At 42.6% G+C, this 13770-nt stretch overlaps 1 protein-coding gene across 1 annotated transcript in view; it reads right to left on the bottom strand.

Moving 5' to 3' along the window:
* GNAQ (G protein subunit alpha q) overlaps positions 1 to 13770 on the bottom strand; it is a 294806-nt gene that overhangs the window by 75867 nt on the left and 205169 nt on the right. The gene's annotated exons all lie outside the window — the stretch shown is intronic.

The raw sequence follows: 13770 nt of genomic DNA, 5'->3' as shown, positions 1-13770 counted from the left end.
TTTCAATGTAAGCATAGTTCAGAGAGTAACAACGGCAACGTAACAATTAACCTATACTGGGCACTTGCTGCTTGCTAGGCTCTGTTCTGTCTGTTCATTGCCCAGGTTTCAACATATTTCAAGGCAAGGAAATGACCATTAAAGATCCTCATACATTTACAATTTACTGGAAAGTGAACTGCACTTCTTGCTTGACATTCTTGTTGTTTTGTTTTAGGTGGATGGTGGAGAGAAAGGCCCACTTCACTTGGAGTAAAAAAGTTAAACTGATCTAGTTTAACAAAAGAAAAAAAAAGGAAAAGAACTTGTTATCAAGGTCTGCTAGTTGAAACATACATTATCTAGAACCTGAACCAAACCAAACCAAACCTAGAACACCCCAAAACAAGACTAGAAAAACAAAACAGAACAACAAACCCCCCCAATCAAACAAAAGACACACAATCTATTTTCTCCTACAGGAAGGTCTGGGCGGCTCAAAAGCTACCCAAAACTGAAGACCTGTTGCAGATAATTTGAGAAACAAGTAAAACGTGCAGGCCACCTAGACTAGCATCTTTCACTGCCAAAGAGAGGCCAGTGTGGAGAGCTTCTGCCTGCACAAGCACCAACCCCACGCAGCCCCCTCACTCTGGGTTTCAGGACTTGGAGGGACTCACAGCACTTTCTGCATTTCACATTTGCTTAGGGAAAAAAGCCACTCTACTGCCTTAGAAATGGAGTTCTAGCATGATGAGACCAGCATATCCTTATTTGTTGATTCTTGTCATATTCTGAGAAGAGGTAATGATGGAATAATCTCTTAACTGAATTGTCCTTTCCACTGAAGCACCTCATATTTGGGGGAAAAACGCTGGTGGAATATGGAGGGCGGATGGGTTCATGTTGGATTACTCCATTCATTTAACCTTTAACTAAAAAACACTGAGGTCTGAACAATTTATATTGCAGAGTAAATTCAGAGAGTTAATTATAGTTATAATTTGTTTTGTAGGAATGATTCTGAGTGGCTGCTGAGGTCATTCTCAGTGTGTTGCTATGGTGACAGGCACAAGGTACATTTCCAAGGCAATGTATGTATAACAAGTGGCTGGCAGTAGCCCTCTCCTGATGTCAGAGAGAGAGAGAGCTCCATGGTACACACAGGACTTATTTAACTGTCTAGGAGTGAAGACTTATTTAAGATTGTGCTTGAAAATGGGTGTAGTCAAACTCATCTTACTCCAATCCATTCAAGGGAATTTAATGACTTGTCATTGCCTTGAGACATTCAATAATTGATAACTTCATAATTGACTAAAAAAACCCCAAAAACCTCAACATTTTCCCACAGACATTTGCCCATTTAGGGTTCTCACACTCCATGGGGTCAAGGACCATGACTCCCTTTGTCCAAGGCTGGTCACCGACACTCAACCAAGGGCCTGGAACACAGCAGATGCTTACTTAACATGGGACCCAAATTAAAACTATTTTATGGAAAACATTGTAGTGGTTAGAAAGGCAGGTTACACCTTCTAGGAGAAAACAACGGAGTGTGGGGGTTGTTAGATCCCCATCTTTACATAACTACTTCTCCGGGCTATTACTGGCCTGCATTACGTAAGACCTAAATTCTGAATTCAAATGCCTCTGACGAATATAAAGACAACGCAGAAAGGAAAGGCAGTATCCACTTAATTTCATTTAGTAGATGCGCTTCCTGCTCTTCTTTAGGCCCTGGCCACAAAATGATATAATTTGTACATCCATTTTATGACTGTCAGTATCAAGCTTTCAGGCCTTGGAATTCCCTCTAATCCAGGGCAAACAGAGGGAGTGGTCCCTTATTAACAAACGATTGTGACACAGTATCTTTAATGGAAGAAACAGGTTTCTGATGGTTTTCAGTGAAAAGCAAGGCGACAAAAAGACTAGTAAGATTTCCATAATTCCTTTCCTACCATGAAAAAAATGCAGGGTCATCTGAAATTCAACAACCATCTTGATCATGACATTCTGGTAGGTGCTAAGGAAATGAAAATTCCCAGGATATGATCCCTGCCTGCAATGAGTTTACCAACTTGTAGGAAAAAAGGGGGTTATACGAAGAGGAGAAACAGGGGAGTTTATTAGGGAAGGAATGAATGCTTGTATATTTTGGAAAGAGCCATTTTCTGGGAACTTGTTTGAACTGTCTCTAATCCTTGGTGATTATCCACAAAACATCCTTCTCTAGCATGACTGATTTATAAGAAAGACAAGGAGATCACGACCATTCGTTTATAATTACACCTCGTAACTGCTAAAGTCTTTATACATTTAACTTCAGTATCACATCTGGCTGCAGAAAAAATAAGAAATTCAGAAAAGGGGTATAATCCATTACTTTAAATGATTAAAAATATATGCGATAAGCTTGAATGTCACTAAAACAATATGCTCTAATCAAACTAAATATGGCATTTCTCTTTTGAATGTTTTAAAAAGAGATTTCAATTGTTCCTTAGTTTTTGACAGCAGTTTGTCAGCAACAGATGTGAGTTGACCTTCACATTTAATTTATGCTCCAATCTGACATGTAATGAGAACTTATTTTCTTAGATCTTTTCAGAATTAAAAAGAAAAAGCCCTACTACCTATGACTGGAAAGGTAATTGAAATCTAAGCCAAGAATAACATAGAAATTCAAGTGGGTTTGCTTTTTTTTTTAATGAAGGAAACATGAATAAAATTTAGAGATGACTCAGCAAGTAAACAGTATCATATTACAGCCGGGGTTAAAAAAAATCAATACACGCATTAGGCATACAAGCCTTAGCAATTATACCAAAAGGGGGAAAGCACCCGTGGGTGATAAGTGGAAAAAGAAATCTCTGTAATTTGTTCTAAATCCAACCAAACATAGTAAGATAACTGAATACAGCACCTTGGAGCATTTAATGTAATACACTATGGGGTGTATGCTGGGGTTCTTCAACTCCTGTGTAAGAGCCTCTTATCTAGAGGCTGTATTCATCAATATAAGAGAGCTGCAGTTAAAGTCAGATATTAAGGTGAAGTTCCGGCACAGAAAATGACTCTGGGTAGAATTTCACAGTTTTTATTATTGAAAAGAAGGTTAGAAAAACTAGGTCGACTTCATTAAAAAAATTAAGAAGACCGTGTAAGAGGAAAAGTCCTGGGGGATGTGAAAGCTAGATCATGCCTGAGATCTTATTTGACACTGTCAAAAGCAGTGGAAGCTAAGGAGAAACCAGAAACTTATGGTTACTGTGTAGCTTCTACGTGACCACAAGGATCCAAAGGAAGAAAATAAAAGAAATTGTCAAAGTGAACTTAAAAAAAAAAAAAAAAGTGAAAGTAACAGTTCTGCAAAACTGCCGTCCTGAGGGGAGAGTCAAGTACAGGTTTTGATGCCGAGACCCAACTAAGTCCCTCCTTCCTCTGGTAGATCCCACTGCTCAGATGAGCCTGGCTGGTAACCTGGTTAGGTGGGTTAGCTGCACGAGATTTCTGATTGCTCATTATACAAACACTTTCATCTCCTTAAGAGCTCGCTCTGTGGAGGGCAAATCAACTCTCCTTTTTCCTCTTTAACACCTGGTACAGCACGATCAGAGTTCAAGGGGGTGCAGCACTTACTACAGAGAATTTGTTCATAAGAAACTATTTGTTTTCAGTACAAAATTCCAGGTTTAAAACACGATCACCTAGTGGTAGCAGGGGGGCTACAATCTCACAGTTTATGAAAGCTACTCAGGGAGAATATTCTGTGGGATAAAACAGAAGAGATCATGCATTTAAATTGTCCTTTGCCAATAAACTAAACCAACCCAGAAAATCAGATTTTTTGAAAGTAAATTAAATAGCTCGTAAAAAGATCCTATATCACTGCATCTAGTAAACAGTTTCAGTATCTTATATATGGATAGTTGATCTGAATGTCTACGGTAAAGAGACCACTCGTGTCAAGTGGGGAAGGAGCGGGGCACCTATGTGTGTGTCAGACAGACTCCAGGGCCAGGGCCACGGCCAGGCTTGGGTCAGAGCAAAAGATTCCCAAGTCTGTTGCCCAAAAAACAAATTAACCTTGTAATTAAGAGCAAAAACAAAACAACAACAGGGGGGAGGGATAAATCAGGAGCTTGGGATGAACGTACACACACTACCATATATAAGATAGATAACCAAGAAGGACCTACTGTAGAGCACAGGGAACTCTACTCAATGTTCTGTGATAACCCATATGAGAAAAGAATCTAAAACAGAATATATGTACAACTGAATCACTTTGCTGTGCACCTGAAACTAACCCAACACTGTAAATCACCTACACTCCAATAAAATTAAAATATTAAACAACAACAACAAACAACAACAAAACAACAGAAGAGAGTAAGAGATGGATCGAGAAGGAAAAGGGAAGGGAGGAAGAGGCCTTTTTCAATCTGCCTGTTTGGCTTTGTTAATTTATTCATCTTTTATATGGTAACTTTCAAAGCTGTTGACTAATTTTGACACAATTTTTATACTTCTAAAACATATCAGAAGCATCAGAAGGCTACTTTTTATTCTAGTCTGCTCATCTTGACTGTAATGACAGTGCTTACTTCAGTTAATTTACACATATTTATTGAAAATCTGTTATATGTTCAATTCAAATCACTGTGTGTGTTGGAGAGGGAGGGGGGCTGGCACAGGGAGCTGGTACAAAATACTTAAAATATATATTTTTCCTTTGCCTTTAGGGACAGCAGGCTACCTGTGAAGCAAAGATAGCACAGATGAATCAATTAAGAAATAATTAAGTGCCAAACTGTGAGGTGCTAACTATGAATGCATTAAGAAGGGAGAGATGATTATGAACTGCAGTCACTAGAGAACTGCGTAGAAAAGTGGGGGATGAGTTACAGCGTGCAGACTGAATGGGAGTGGAACAGGCAGAAGAGGGGAGAAAAGAGAAATGGGAAGAAATCAGCAAAGAAACATAATTTACTTATTCTTTTATTATGTTCCTCATTCATTCAACAACTTTCTCTTAAAGCCTGACTGAAAACTAGGCACTGTGCATAGCACTGGGTGGGAACCACAAAGAAAAAAAAAAAAAGTGTGAATCCTGTCCTCAAGGAGCTCGTGCTCTAGCAATGGCGATAAACATGCTATAAAATAACCATTTTACAGCACAGAAAAGATGTGACTCAGAAGAGAGCTCCCAGTGATGGTAGCCAAGAGTCAGCCATGAGCAAAAGGTCGCTGACTAAAGCAGGTCTCTCACGGTCATGTCTCCTTAACTTGGATATTGGTTCTATAGGACCAGAACTCTCATTTTAACAAGGATGATCAGGTCTGAGGAGCTGGTCATGTTAAACTAATTATAGACCACAATTCTTTAGATCAAGAAGCCACTGTGTTAATGAAGAAGAACACCAGGGTCAGCCCATAAGAGTTCAAAGAGGGCTTGGCAGGTGGGGAGTGAAAATAAAGGAACGGGCCCGATGGAGAAAGCAAGTGTCCTGGGCTCACTTGAGACTGGAGGTGGGGTTATCTCCTAGACAGGTACGAGTTCTCTTAGGCCCCTTTCAAAAGCCGGTGAGCCCTACCTTTGGTCCCACTGACTGTTAAATCCCACCACACTCTCAACCAGCTGCACCAGGCACTACAGTGGGGGCAAAAGCCAAGCCACATGAGACACAATCCTTACTCTCAGAGCCAAATCTACTCAGTCAACATTTCTGGTCATTTATGCCATCTTTAGTACTGGACATTCTGTGCACGGCATTTAGAGGTACTACCAGGGAACACAGTCTAGAGCTCTCTGACGCTCACCTCCTATCTGGAGTTTTGTTGTGCAAAGAGCTATTGATGGAGTACGGCTGAGGGACTGCAGGCCATCTGTTCTCTCAGTTCTGTAAAAATGAATCTCTGGGTTGATTCAGAGCATCCGAGGACTAAGGTAGGCTCTATCTAGATGGCAGACGTGGAAGCAGAGTGCTAGTTGCCTTTTAATATTCAGTCTCCTTCCATGCGAGGGGCTTGCAATTTTTTTCTTTTCTTTTTTTTGTGAGGTGGGGGTGGTTTGAAATCAGATAGTAAGTATTTTAGGCTTTGTGGGTCATTCAGTCTGTTGCAATGACTCAACTCTGCCACTGGGCACAAAACCAGCTTTGGGCAACACATAAACAAACAGGCTTGGCTATGTTCCAACAAAACTTAATTTATAAAGACAGGCAGCAGGTTGAGTTGGGCCTGCGGGTTTTCCAATCCGGTTCTATAGTAATAGCGCCCCTGGTTTCATGTGGGAACAATGTCATCCTGAGTAGATTGTGGGAAGGACTGTAAAGAAGGGGTCAAACCACTGAACGTGCCAACATTCTGCCGAAATATGAGCAAGCAGCAAACTGACAGAGGGAAGCGTCTCCCACACCCACCTTGCCCTTCAAGCAGAGTGAATGAATGACGAACAGGCGTCAAGGCAGACCCCTTTCCCTACTACCTCTCTGTAATGAGGTTACAGTGCTTAAGCCTTGCCACCTCTAACAGCGCCAAGCATTGAAAAAGGAATACTAGAGACCAAGTCTTAGAATCATCAGAGTTCACCGTGGAAGACAAATACGGGGTATGTTTTATTCTTGCAAAAGGTTACTAGGAGAGGGACTTCCCTGGTGGCACAGTGGTTAAGAATCCGCCTGCCAATGCAGGGTACATGGGTTTGAGCCCTGGTCCGGGAAGATCCCACATGTCGCCTAAGCCCCTGCACCACAACAACTGAGCCTGCACTCTAGAGCCCACAAGCCACAACTACTGAAACCTGCGTGGCTAGGGCCCTTGCTCCGCAACAAAAGAAGCCACCGCAGTGAGAAGCCCGCGCACTGCAACGAAGAGTAGCCCCCACTCGCCGCACCTAGAGAAAGCCCGTGAGCAGCAACAAAGACCCAATGCAGCCAATAAATAGACAGATAAAGGTTATTAGGAGATATGGCTCATTAGATAAAAGAAAACAAAAATAGAAGTAAATATGTCATGCGGGTGAATAAAAGGGCCACTCCATGTTATTACTGTCACTCTTTAAAAAAGAGCAAACATACGCAAGATCAATACCCTCTTCTGAGCTCAAGACAGCATTTTTAGTCATTTATCTATGTAGAGAATAATCTCTCTGTTCATTACATTTCCAGGTAAATTTGGGGGGTACCAGATTTCCTCTTGACTGCATAGGGTAATGGTTTCTCAGATAAAGGCATTCTACTATTAGAGAATCAAAGGATTTCAGAATTAGAAGAGAGTTTAGAGATTACAGAACAGACACCAGTGTCTGAGGCCAGTGAGACTTACGTAGTCAGAAGCCCCACAGGTGAGGAATGGCAGCTGCAATTCCATTGAAGGCTGGACTTTGACCCAATGGTCTCACCACACAATGTCTCGTCTGCCTCCAAACGCCTGCAATAGGCTTACACATTTTTTTTTTTTTTTTTTTTGCGGTACGCGGGCCTCTCACTGTTGTGGCCTCTCCCGTTGCGGAGCACAGGCTCCAGACGCGCAGGCTCAGCGGCCATGGCCACAGGCCCAGCCGCTCTGCGGCATGTGGGATCCTCCCGCACCAGGGCACGAACCCGTATCCCCTGCATCGGCAGGCGGACTCTCAACCACTGCGCCACCAGGGAAGCCCTACACTTCTTTTTAATAGTCAGATAAAGAGTAAAGTTAGAATGGCTGTGAGAGTTAGAGATAACACACGCTCAGGTTCAAGTACTTGGCTCATGAGTCAGGAACTAATTTTTAGCAAGGTACTTCTTCAAGAAGGATTCAGCCCCAAAGCAGGCCGATATGCTAACCTACCTCTGAAAATTCGCTTTGCATTTAAAATCCAACATTCAAATTCCTTGTGCGTTTTTAAATTAAATTAAAAATTTAAGCATGAAGTTAGAAGTAAACTCCAAATGCGACTTATGCCCAAAAGCCAATTTTCATGTACTTTGGATTCATGGGCTGTGGAACATGAGGAAATTTCAAGGTGTCTGGTCTACTGAAATCCCTGGAGGGTACTTCAGTAAAGCAAGATTAGGCATTACTTGGTCCCTGAAGGTGAACAAGGATACAGCAGTCTTTTGCCAAAAGCCTGCAGTGTGAGGACTTTTCTCACTATATGCCAAGTTGATTGAGATTTGTGTTCTCTGGCTAATGTCAGGGAGCTTTTGGTACTGTAGGCAGTGAACTCATCTGACCTGACGTCTCAGTATATTAAGGCAGGTGGTGAACCCCAGCCAAAAAAAACAAAAACAAAAGACTACAGCCATCTGTTTATTGTATTCTTTATCTAAACATATTCAGAGCCCTCAGACTTTTTAAAGTCAATAACAAAAAGGGTAATAAGGGAATCTACAAAAACTCTCCAGCACCTTAAAATGCTTTTTTTTTTTTTTTTTTTCCTGTACGTGGGCCTCTCACTGCTGTGGCCTCTCCCGTCTCGGAGCACAGGCTCCGGACGCGCAGGCCCAGCGGCCATGGCCCACGGGCCCAGCCGCCCCGCGGCACGCGGGATCCCCCCGGACCGGGGCACGAACCCGCGTCCCCCGCATCGGCAGGCGGACTCCCAACCACTGCGCCACCAGGGAAGCCCTTAAAATGCTTTTTTAGTCTTTCATTAAATAGAACTGGGAGAATATGCCAAATTAAAGCCAATTGCAAACTTATCCTAAACTGCTTATCCGTCGTCTGGAATTTCCCATCTCCTTGTTTCTACCAGCGCTGCCTGTCCTTTGAGCCATCCGATTGTTTATTATGATCAGCAAGCTGGCTAATCAAAGTAGAAAAACGAAAGCTCAAATCTCTTATTGGCTCTAGTTTGACTCCAGTAAAAAGTTATTGGATGGAGTATGGGAAAAGGGGTTAAGACTGTAGACTAAAATAAATAATATTTCTCAATTCTGTGTGACCTAGAATATCTTCTATGTCGTATGAACAATTGATATACTGTTAACCGTGGCTAAATTTTGTGGACGATAATCAAAACCCTGATGGGTGTGTTTTCCAGTAAATCGGAGCTACCTATAGGCAACGCTAATAAAGATTAATAAATAATTTGTGTCTTTCATGGTAAGTGATTTATCTAATCAGAGCTATTTTATCTATTAGTCTATCATCTATATATCTAACAACTGTCAATTATCTCTCTCCCTCTCTCTCTCTCACTCATCCAACCATCCATCTATCCATCCATCCTCTGTGAGGCTGGATTTCACAGTGGTTAAAAACTTGGGCTCTGGAGGCAGCAAATCTGATTTCAGTTCCTACTCCTACCACCTACTAATTGTGTGACCGTGAACAAGTCACTCAACCTCTCTGAGACCCTGTTTCATAGGGATAATAAGAAATATCTACAGTTTTGCATATAAACGACTAAGCACAGAATCTACCATACAGGAAGTATTCAGCAAATGGCAGCTGTTTTGATAACAGAACTTTCCACATGCCAGATCTTCAAAAACAGCAGGAAAAAAGACTTAAATGCCTTCAGCTCTGGAACGTCATAGTTCGTCTACAATGGCCAAAGACAGATAGTGCCTACATCACGGTCACTGAAACAGTGGAAATTACCCATCTATGATTTCATGGAACAATCATTTGTGAAGGTCAAACGTGAGCAGTCAGTGTTAGGCACTGTGGGCAGAGGAGAGAGACACTTCGGTAAACACGATACCAGATACAAAGGAGATTTGTACAAGTGTTAAGGTACATGACACAGTGACTCACTCTCTCTGGTGTTGGGCAAGACTTTCAGAGGGTGTGACTCCTGAATTGGGTCTTGAAGGATAAATACGAGCTCATCAGATAGAAAAGACGAGAGGCATGCCTGGCCTCTGTTCTCAGTATTCCTGGCAAGTGGCCTACACTGACTCTCACAACCAGCAGCATCCTGGAGAGAACTGTTGTTAAGCTGAAAACTTTAAGCAGATGGGCATGGCAGGCACGGATTCTCACACGGCTAGAGATTAGGTATCTACATGTTCCCTAAATCTAAACTGAAGAACCACAAGGAAGACAGTCAGTACTCAGGGAGGCTGGTCTTAAATTCAGAAAGATTTCTGTAAGGTGATGTCACCGTGTAAGATATTAGGTGCAGAATATCAACAAAGTTTTTAAAATTTTAATTATAAAGACAGAAAGAACAACACGCTTCCTCATGAAGTAACGGAGGCAGGATAAAATACTAAAAGACACACCAGTGGAATGTACACAAAGGTCAGAAAGGAAAAGGGGTAACAACCGTCTCGAATGCAGAAAAAGGAATTATTCTGAGTTACTCTTTGAAAATGAATTCAGTACTGGGAATCAGCGATGCTCAAGACAGGGGACCTACATCCTCATCAGCACTATCCCCGCAGTTCACGGGGCGTTCCCTGGACCACACTGGGGGAACATGTGGAACATAGCGGCAAATGGGTGAATCCAAAAAGCCACTGGTCTTATCTTTGTGCTGGGAAGGTTTTTCCTGGCTAAGGAAAAGGAAAATGCCTGGGACTAAGATGGGGAAGAATAAAGTGACTCTCATACTTGGCCTCCCGGCACAATGGGATTAAAGGCAGGCCAGCCAGGCTACTTGGGCCCTGATCTATAATATAAAGAGTGCTGAAACATCCTGGTTAGAGATCAGAAACATGGATGGAGTCAGCTAACTCAGGTTTCCACACACAACTTACATAATTGGCAGGAATAGATTGGTTCTACTCCCTGAAAGTAAACAAGAGTCTTCTAGAGAAAACGAAGGGGAAAAACCCAAAACACCTCCCTAGGTTTCATTTAGCTAAGGTGACCAAATGTCCCTGTTTGACCAGGAGATTCCCAGTTTATGCCTGCTATTTCATTGCAATTATTAACAGTAACCCCTTCCTTCTCAAAATGTCCTGGTTTGCGTAAGTTATACAGTCACCATCTATTTAGCCTACGTAACAAATTACTGTAACGAAAAGACTGAATGAAACACATTCCTTTTGGTAGAAAATGTATTTCAGGATGAGCAAATAGCACCAGTGGAGGAGAAAACCTTCTACTTCATAGAAGAATGCCAACAAAGACCAAATGATAAAAGCAGAAAATCATTCCTTTACAAATCCTAATGGAATTATTAAACCAGGTAAGACTTATTGATTGGAATGAAAACGATCATGTGAAGAGTTGATGGGAAACTGGAGATTACACAATGACCAAGTAACACCACACAGATTGCTTTTGGTGGCAGAAGGAAAAAAATATAACTTTATAATGGAGGCTGTCAGTGCCCTAACACTGTGGTGAACCTTAACTTACCACTGATGGGTAAACCAGTGTATGACATCACTTAAAGTGTATTCTACTCAATGGTTAACTGGAATCTAATCAAGTTTTTAAATGCAACTTCCAGTTTGTAGAAAATCCAAGAGACGGAAGAGAAAGTTAAATCATGCTCTGAGGCAACAATCAGGCCCAATCCAAGCCAATCTTTTCGACATGCCAGTGAAATACAAAGCAGGTCTCTACTAGGTTAAAAGAGACTTAAGGGACATAAAAACCAAATGCAATGAGTAGCCCTAAAATCGACTGACTCTAAAGGACATTTTGGAAGAATGTGGGAAATATGAATATGAACTGGGTACGGAATGATGAAAAGGACGGCTGATTATTTTTAGGTATAATATGGTATTATTTATTACGTAAGCAAATGTCCTATTTTTTCAAAAAGATGCACACTGAAATGTGGGTATAAGGACATATAATTTACTTTATTCCTTCTGCATAAAGATATGGTTAAAAAAGAAAAAAAGTGCATGTGCGTGCACTTATATACCCACATGATGTACAGTTTAGAAAATCGAGTTCTCCCTATACCCATCAGGGGAGAGTAGAACTGTTTAAAGAATAATCACGTGAAGGGGTTGAGATCAGCCTGTCCCAGGTGCCCCCGTATCTTCAGCTCTAACGTGAGGGATGTGCCCACAGAGCAGGTGTGTTTTTATGGTAGACGCAGGCTGTGCGACAGAATTCTAAGATGGTGGCTCTCCCAGCATCACAGTGTTAACAGGGGCCTGGAGAAACCGCTGCGGATAGCTCTCTGCCCTAAAGCAACTCATGGGTACTTGTCTGGGAATGCACAAATCTAAACTGAAGGAGTGTCACCAGACATATGGTGGAGCTTTGTCTCAAGAGCACAACAGCAGCAGCCGACCCAGGTGTCCTCAGGGCAAAGAGGAATCTCTCCGAGGGCCTATCCCAGGAGCAGGAGGCAAACCATTTCCTAAGGGGGGTGGGGCCCCAAGCCTGGTAAGCAACATCCTTATGGGACACTGGTGCTCTGATACCCTAGTCGCAAGACCTCTCTGTAGGGAGAACAGATCTAGGTGGCAGGTAAAGAACAGAAGAGGTAAGGAGGAGGGGGAGAGACAGGATTTATGATGAAGTAAAAAGACGGGGGTTAGAAATGATCAGAGGCGGAGGATTTATTTGTGTATGTAACTTTATAATGGACCAGGAGGGACGTCACAACAGCGAAGTGAGAAGTGAAGAGGAGTTAAAGGAGAGCCAGAGGTGAGGGCGGACAGCGGACGACACAACGCGCAGCAACAGGAACGAGGGGTAAAGCACCGCAGCAATGTGGGGGAGACGGATGGAGTCTGGAATGGCAAAGGGACAGAGAGACAGAGGGGGCAGGGAGTAAAAGGAAGAAGCGGGTCAGAGGTTGAGGGGGCAGAATCTGGAACACATCAGAGCTGAGCGCATCTTCCTCATCTCTCTACTCACAGGAACTTACACAGTAGGAATTCGGGGGGGGGGGGCGGGGGGAGGAGAGAGGGAGGGAGGAAGGGAAGGGGGCGAAGGAAGGCGGGCAGACACGGAAGAGGAAGACTGAGGACAGGCAGTGTGGAAGGCTCCGTGAAGGCGTGGAAGAAGGACAAAAGAAGTAGGGAATGAGGAAGCGCTCATTTCAGAGGCCCAGAGCGGTGGGTATTAGCTTAAACACGACAGACACGGTGTTCCTGAGCGTTCCACGTCACATTTCAGAATTACGTCATTCAGATTTACCTTAGGAGTACAAGAATTGTTTCGACCAGGCAACGTTTCTTTGGCTAACCTGAATCATAACTTAGCTTATACAAATGCCTAGAACTAGGGTAAGAGCACGATCCACTTTACTTCAAAAACAGAGCCAAACAGCTCTTGGATGTCCTCTGCACTGCTGAGTGACGCCAATCAGCCTATGGGGCTCCTTATTTTCCCCATGGTCCTGCTCTCATCCAGAGGGTCATTTCAACACATGAACTGCCCTGAGGCTGCTGAATATTTTCCACCCTTTCTTCTGTCTGCCCAGAACCAATACGAGAGGCAAATGCTGGGTTAACATAATTAATGTAGACAGAAATCTGGCTAAATACTACTAAAAAAAAATCCATTTTTCAGGCGCCCAATTATCTACATTGCTGACCACATTGATTACATTAATCCAATGACTGCCAGAGCTTTACTTTCTTTCTGTTAGGCAAGATTTAATCTAGAGAACTAACAAAGCTCTCTAGGATGCAAATCTCTCCCAGGACACATGATTTTGATTGACAGCTCGCAAAATAATTCGGGAATGCATGCAAAATTCGACTCCCACGCAATTTTCATGCAAAGGCAAATCTATCCATCAACATAACAGTGGCTCCCAGGAAGCAGTCATGGTTCTGTGCCTGGAAACTAGAAACCAGGAGGTCTGATGTTTGCGAAGCCATAATCAAGCGCATTTGTTTGCGGTTCTTAATGTGCGTAGGTGTTTTC

This window comes from Leucopleurus acutus (assembly GCF_964270905.1).
Source record: "Leucopleurus acutus genome assembly, chromosome: 7".
Classification (NCBI taxonomy): domain Eukaryota; kingdom Metazoa; phylum Chordata; class Mammalia; order Artiodactyla; family Delphinidae; genus Leucopleurus; species Leucopleurus acutus.
Note: the sequence above shows the minus strand (reverse complement) of the source record. Positions and strands in the feature narration are given on the sequence as shown.